This window comes from Apium graveolens, chromosome 4 (genome assembly GCF_009905375.1).
Source record: "Apium graveolens cultivar Ventura chromosome 4, ASM990537v1, whole genome shotgun sequence".
In the NCBI taxonomy this organism is placed as follows: domain Eukaryota; kingdom Viridiplantae; phylum Streptophyta; class Magnoliopsida; order Apiales; family Apiaceae; genus Apium; species Apium graveolens.
Window position 1 is genome coordinate 291442146 of NC_133650.1, and position 8521 is coordinate 291450666.

The following is an 8521-nucleotide window of genomic DNA, read 5'->3' on the forward strand; positions in this document are numbered from 1 at the left end:
TTCAAGGTTTCAAAGATTCGGTCTTTCAAAGTATAAGATACCATGGGTTGAGTATATAATAGTTCATTTCAGTGTTTGGTATTTAGTTTGTATGTATTTGTAGAGTAGTATCGTAGATTTGTGGTTCTTGTTTGGGTATACAATAATCAATGGATTAGAAAGAATATGATTCATGGCTCCAGGACAATAACTGAAATCAGGATTTAAGTTTCTGTGCTTCAAAGCAGTTGCAATATCACGGGATTATCAAGTACTACAATATCACGAGAAAGTTCAGAACACTTGCCTGGTATTAGCTTACTATACTGCACTCGCTTCCAATCACAACTGTTTTACTCCTCAACTACCTGTTTCCCTTTCCTACGTCTTGCCTCTTCTGCTCACATATCATAAGCATTTATCAATAATTTACTCATGGAATTCTATTCAACACATACTTCTATCTACCCTTCGTTTTACCCAAATCCGATTAACGGATTGAAAGTTATGCAATAATCAAGTAAACACCGAATATGTAGACCGATAGTCAATTTACAAGTCATATGTAGCACATAATACATCACGTAATCAATGATATATTATTTATAAAGAAGTCTCGGGTCATAAATAGGCTTTCTTGTATTTAAAATGATTTTTAAAACATTTTTCGGAATTAAAACGGGTCGTTGGATCAATTTCGGGTTAATAAACAGGGTTCGGTTGGCCCATTCTGGCTCCGAAATAATTTTAGAATAATTATCGAGCCTTGGAAATAATTTAGAATAAAATTTTAAAGTTCGAAACTATTTTTCAGAATTTTTAAATCATTTTTAAATCATTAAATCTAATTAAATAACTAATTAAAATCAATTAATAATTAATTAAATCAATTAATCAATTAATTTTCAAATTAATTGACCAATTAATCAATTATAAATTAACTGAAATTAATTAACTAATTAATTTAGATTTATTTGTGAATTAAAAAATAATTTTCAGAATTAAAATAATAATTTTTAGAATTTTCAGAAATTAAAAATGAATTTTTATAATAAAAATAAATAGGAAATATGATTTTTAAACATTTTATAAACAGGAATCCTAAATTTGCAAAGTCTGGAAACTTCAGGGACCTAACTGCATCGTTTTCAAAAGTTGGGGTACTAAACTGTAATTTTCCAGCTCTTCGCCGGAAAACAGTCGGGTTCGCCGGAGAACACGTTCCCGGCGTCCTCACTCCACCAACACCTCCAGATCACATCTACACAACATCAGGAACACAACCATGCAATCAATTCATCCTAACAATCCCTGAGTTGGCCGGAATTTGGCCGTGAAGTTTTCCAGTTTCCGGCGAACATCGGAAAACTTCAAAACACAACTCCCTTCTCTACAGACCTCGTTGGTTTATGAAAATTGTACAACTAGATTGCAAATTTCACAGAGAACACAACCCACTATAACACAACATCAATCTATCACAGAATAAGAAACCCCCAAATTTCAATTAAAAATATTCATACGGGTTATAAACCCTAATTTTGAAATTCGAAAATCAAACTCAAATTTGAACATGTTATTGAACTCCAAATCAGACGCATGACATATGAAAATCATCAGGAAAACAAGCTCTACAACATGCAATCATCAAATCATACAAACAATCATCCGAACAAAAATTCATATTTTTAATAAAATAAATTCGAAAATAAATAAATTTTTAGAAAAATAACCTTGATTTTTGCAGTGAAACAAAGCTCAGAATCTGATAGAACACTTCAAATCCTTCGTTTTGGTTACTCAAGCTTTGAAAACAGAGATCGGTAACGCCTTCGTTTTGCTGTTTGATTCTTAGAACAGTTTTAGGAAATTAGGGCTTTTCTCTGAAAATTATATAATTAACTATCTGCAAATGATTTTGATACGAAATAAAATACGGAAAAAGGCTATTTATAATTACGGAAAATTTGTATCCCGTTGGATCATTCCGGATATAAAACAGTACGTTTATTTGTAAAAACTGATCCAAACGGTATCGATTTTCGGGATAATTATCCAAATCAGTACAATTTGTACTGCGGTCTTGGTCTCAGCGCCTGGTTACACGTATTACGAAGTGATAATTGGGATAGTTTAATAAAAAGCTCCCGTTTATCGAAAATACGGATTTTATTGATTTACCGAAACGAATATTGTATCGAAAATGTTGCGCCGGAACCCGCGCAGGACAAACCGTAAGCCGGATCGAAAAAGTCGAAACATGGAATATGCTCGGAATATTACAATTAGGTTAGGAAGGAGTTCTCGGAAGAGTTTCGGGTTCCAAAAACGTAACAACGGTTGACGTCGGTTGGTTCCCGTTTTTATAAAATAGATTTTAATTACCCGAAAAAAGATTTTAGAAATTTCATATGATTCTTATAAATCCATAAACCAACATAAAAATAATTAGGAAGATATGACAATTATCTATATTTTATTTTGGACATATAAAAATTAAAATACTCAATTAATATTATATTTGAATATTCAAGTACAGATAACACTTAACAATTAGCTCACAGAATAGATACTGAACACACATAATAATTATATAATAGCAAAAATAATTACACGATATATCCCGGATATTACATCCTTCCCCCCTTAAAAGGATTCTGTCCTCAGAATCTCTAAGAAAACAAATGAGGGTATTTTTCTCTCATATCACTTTCTAACTCCCAAGTTGACTCTTCAACCTTTGGGTTTCTCCACAATACTCTTACTAACTTTATCACTTTATTTCTCAATACTTTCTCTCTTTCCTCTAGAATCTCTATCGGATTCTCTACATATAATAAATCTGCTTGAAGTTCTATTGGCTCATATTCTATTACATGCCTGGAGTCTGGATTATATTTCTTGAGCATAGATACGTGAAAAACATTGTGAATGTGCTCCATGTGCGGAGGTAACGCCAACTCGTAAGCTACCTTGCCAATACGCTTTAGGATTTCAAAAGGTCCGACATATCTTGGGTTTAGCTTCCCTTTCTTCCCAAACCTCGTTAGTCCTTTCCACGGTGATACTTTCAATAATACCAAGCTTCCTTCTTCAAATTCCATGTCTTTTCTTGACTGGTCTGCATATTTCCTTTGACGATCTTGTGCGGCTATTAATCTTTTCTGGATAATTTTAACAACTTCCTTTGTCTGTTGCACCAATTCAGGTCCGAGTATTTTGTGTTCTCCTACTTCGTCCCAATATACTGGAGATCTACATTTGCGTTCATAAAGGGCTTCATAAGGTGGCATCCCAATGCTGGCGTGATAACTGTTGTTATAAGCAAACTCTACTAGGGGTAAATGCTCGTCCCAACTTCCTTTGAAATCAATAGCACAAACACGTAGCATGTCCTCGATTGTCTGGATCGTTCTTTCACTTTGGCCATCCGTTTGGGGGTGATAGGCCGTACTCATATTCAATCTTGTTCCCAAACATTCTTGAAAACTCTTCCAAAATCTTGAATTAAATCTTGGATCTCGATCAGATACAATAGACACTGGAACTCCATGACGAACTACGATCTCTTTCAAGTACATATGAACTAACTTGTCGAGCGAAAATCTTTCATTTATAGGCAGAAAATGAGCTGACTTGGTAAGTCTATCTACTATAACCCAAATGGCATCATGATTAGCCCTTGTCCTTGGTAATCCAACTATGAAATCCATGGCAATATGTTCCCACTTCCACTCTGGAATCTCCAATGGCTGTAGCAATCCGCTTGGTCTCTGATGCTCCGCTTTAACTTTCTGACAGGTATAGCATTTGCTAACCCATTCCGCAATTTCCCTCTTCATATTTGGCCACCAATAATTCTTCTTTAAATCTCTGTACATTTTGGTACTCCCTGGATGGATGGAATATCTTGAATTATGTGCTTCTTGTAAAATTTCATTTTTCAGCTCCGTTACTGGTGGAATCCAAATTCTTGAAGAAAACCTAAGAATACCTTGATCATCTTGTTGCGTGCATAATTCCTCACCTACCAAACTATTTATATCTTGATCCATTACCTCTTTCTGGCATTTCTTTATTTTCTCCAATAACTCCGGTTGGAAAATCATATTGTATACTTTTGCTTCCTTAGGCTTGTAAATTCTAATCTCCAATTCCAATTTTTGAAATTCTTTATATATCTCTTCAGGTACGGATAATACATTTAACTTTTCCTTCCGACTTAACGCATATGCTAAAACGTTTGCCTTACCGGGATGATAATTAATCGAGCAATCATAATCTTTGATTAATTCTAACCATCTCCTTTGTCTCATATTAAGTTCCTTCTGGGTAAATATATATTTCAAACTTTTGTGATCCGTGAAAATTTCACATTTTTCTCCATACAAATAATGTCTCCAAATCTTCAAAGCAAAAACTATAGCTGCTAACTCCAAATCATGAGTAGGGTACTTCTGTTCGTGTGGTTTCAATTGCCTTGACGCATACGCAATCACCTTGTCGTGCTGCATAAGAACACATCCTAATCCTTTGTAGGAAGCATCGCTATAAATTACGAAATTCCCTTGATCGTCTGGAAGTGACAAAACAGGTGTTGTGATTAATCTCCGCTTCAATTCCTGAAAACTTTCTTCGCACTTGTCATTCCATATAAACTTTTCATTCTTTCGTGTAAGCTTTGTCAATGGTGTTGCAATTCTTGAAAAATTCTGAATGAATCGCCGATAATATCCTGCCAATCCCAAGAAACTTCTTACCTCAGTGGGTGTTCTCGGTCTTTCCCAATTCGTAATTGCCTCGATCTTTGTCGGGTCCACTTTGATCCCTTCGTTACTGACTATGTGTCCTAAGAACTGAACTTCCTGTAGCCAAAACTCACACTTCGACAATTTAGCATATAACTTCTTTTTCCTTAAAATCTCCAAAGCTGTCCTTAAATGTTCCGCATGATCCTCCTCCGTCTTTGAATAGATCAAAATATCGTCTATAAATACTATAACGGACTTGTCCAAATATTCCTTGAAAATTCTGTTCATCTGGTCCATAAACGCTGCTGGGGCGTTGGTCAATCCAAAAGACATCAATAAAAACTCGTAATGCCCATACCTTGTTCTGAAAGCTGTCTTTGGTATATCTTCTGGTTTGATCTTTAGTTGATGATATCCCGATCTTAAATCGATTATGGAGAAATACTTGGCTCCCTTCAGTTGGTCAAACAAATCATCAATTCTGGGTAACGGATACTTATTCCTGATCGTCAACTTGTTGAGCTCCCTATAGTCGATGAACAGTCTCATGCTTCCATCCTTCTTCTTGAAAAATAATACTGGTGCACCCCACGGGGATACGCTGGGTCTAATTACTCCTTTCTCTAACAGCTCTTGCAATTGCTTTGCTAACTCTTTCATCTCAACGGGCGCCATTCTATACGGGGCCTTGGATACTGGTTCGGTTCCGGGTGCCAAATCAATTGCAAATTCAATTTCTTTATCTGGAGGAAGTCCTGGTAACTCGTCGGGAAATACGTCTGGAAATTCAATTACAACTAGAATATCTTCAAGTTTTGCTGGCTCCTGACTTCTGTCGATCACATATGCTATGAAATGCTCACATCCTTGTCGTAGTAACTTCTTGGCTTGAATCATCGTTAAGAACTTCTTTACCTGCTTCTGTCCCTTGAACGTTACTATTCTTTCGTCTGGCATTTTCACCATTACTTTCTTATTTCGACAATCTATCTGAGCATCATGCTTAGATAACCAATCCATTCCTAATATAACGTCAAATTCTCCTAACTTAAACGGTATCAAATCTACACAAAACTTACTACCAGAAATCTCAATCTCACAATTCCCACAAACTTGGTTAACAGTTACAAGTTCTTGATTTGCTAATTCCACAGTCATTATTTTATTTAAATACCCAACTGGACAATTTAACTTACTAACAAAATCTTGTGAAACAAACGATCGAGTTGCTCCCGAATCTATTAACACTTTGGCACATAAAGAGTTCACATTAAGCGTGCCTGCCACGACATCCGTATCCAGGATCGCATCCTTCACCGACATGTCAAAAACTCTAGCCCTCGGAGTCTCATTCACTGTTGGGGTAGATCCCATAATCCTTAATGCATTACTGACTGGGGCCGGTGTCTTGCAATCCCTGGCCATATGTCCTGGCTTCCCACATTTAAAGCATGTAAATCCAATGGCTGGAACCTTCACTGCTGGATTCCGGATAGGCTGATCCTTATTCGCTGGCTCTCTTACTGGCTGATTTCGGCACTCCCTCGAGTAGTGCCCTTTCTGGTTGCATTTAAAACATACCACATTCAACTTGTTACAAACTCCTCCATGCTTCTTTCCACATACTTGACAATCTGGAAAAGTTAATCTCAACTGATTCGGCTGATTCACATTAGCTGAACGATTGCCCTGGCCTCCGTCTCCTGCATTTTGTCTCCTGAAATTAAAATTTCTCCCTGGCTGAAACTTGCCCTTCTTAAAATTTGGAAACTTCCCTGTTTGTGACTGACCCTCACTTCCCTCAACTTTCCTTTTCTTGCTTTCCTTTTCTTTCTGGAACATCTCACTCTCTATCTCTGCGATCATAGCTTTCTGTACAACCCCGACATAGGTATCCAATTCAAAAATAGCTACCTTCCCTCTGATCCATGGCTTCAAGCCTTGCTGGAATCTCTTAGCTTTCTTTCTATCAGTATCAATATACGACGGCACATACCTTGACAATTCCTCAAACTTCCCCTCATAATCTATTACCGACATGTTCCCTTGCTTTAATTCTAAAAACTTCAGCTCCATTTGATCCTGAACAAACTGAGGAAAATACTTTTCTAAAAACATTTCCTTAAACCTTTCCCAAGTAATAACATCTGTGCTTTCCAATATTTTCACCATTTCCCACCAATAGGTGGCCTCATTCTTCAGATAGTAACTTGCAAATTCAACCTTCTGCTCCTCTTTCACTTTTACCAAGGCAAAAGCCTTCTCTATTTCCTTTAACCACACATTTGCTTCAATTGGCTCTAAGGAACCCTTGAATTCTGGTGGGTTTACTGCCTGAAAAGTTTTGAAAGTTACCTGGGGATTGGTCTGTCTCTGCTGTTGTTGTGCCAGGTGAACTGTTTGTTGTGCCAAGATTTGAAGAATCTGGGCTATTGCTGGGTCCATGGGTCCTGGGTTCACATTCTGGTTTATATCATTTTGGTTGTTATTGTTGTTGTTGTTGGTTTCTTCATTCTGGGTGTTGGTGCGGGTATTTCTTCTGGGAGGCATTTTCTGTAAAGAATCAATCAATTTATTTAGCTTTTGAATCAAATCTTTGTATAAAAGAAAATTTTTGTGAAATAAAAATATCTCTTTTTGAAAACAGTTATAACTAAGTAAATTGCATGCTTCTTTACAGAATATAAACAGTTATGGAAAACAGGGTACATGGTATCACAGGATATACTGGTGCAATAAATAAGGTAAAGTAAAATAGGTGCAACAAAATAAATGACAGTGTTGGAAAGGAAAAGGTACTGATATATAGATCAAAAGTTTTAGGTAGTACAAGCGTAAAGACGCTTCGAAAGTAAAAGCAAAAAGGGTACAACAACCTACTCACTAGTCAGCATCGCTAGTCCATAAATACAACTCAAAAGTCTTCTGATATACACTACACACTACTGTCCATACTACCTAACCATAACAACACTGCTCAGCATCTCCATCTCAAAATTTCTAACTCAGCTCCAAGGAAACTCTAGTCCTGCCAACCTCTCGAAGTCCTCCATCACCTCAGTAGGCCAGCCCAGCAGTGCATCAGGGCCTCTACCAGGTAGTGTAGCTCCATGTAGCCTAGCTTCAAGAACCCTCCGTGTCACATGAATCTCCTCTCGAAGCTCCCTCACACCACGATCAACATCTGTAGTCCTAATGATATGCTGTAACTCTCTAATCTGAGCCAACAAGGAATCACGCTCCAATAGAAGAGCCTCATACCGGTAATAAGGAACTGGGGGCAATGTAGACTGGAATGATTCAGCTGGTGGGGGTCCTCTGACAGGTGGCCTCATGCCTGGAGGTGGAATAGCCTGCAATGGTACGGGCTGCAACACCGGTGGAGGTAGAATAGCCAATGCTGGTGGAATCACAGGACGTGGATCCGATGCTGGTGCTCCAACTGAAGGCTCTGAGTGATCAGCTGATACGGGAATAAAAGAGTCGGCCATCTCTGCTATCTGAAATCATATCGTAATATAAGAATCTCGTACCACGACGCAAACTATACTAATACCGGTTATACCATAACACTCAACCTCTCGACGTTCTATCATCCTATACCTTACATCTAATCCTATCCCTCTACCCATTCCCGTCAACCTAGGCTTGTGTCAGTGACTTATAACCTGTGGCTCTGGTACCAAACCTGTGGCGCCCTCCAAACCCGGGTCAGAAGTTTGGGGTCCACACACACACCTTAATTATAACCTGCTTATAACAATAATAAAGATAATAATAATATATGCAAT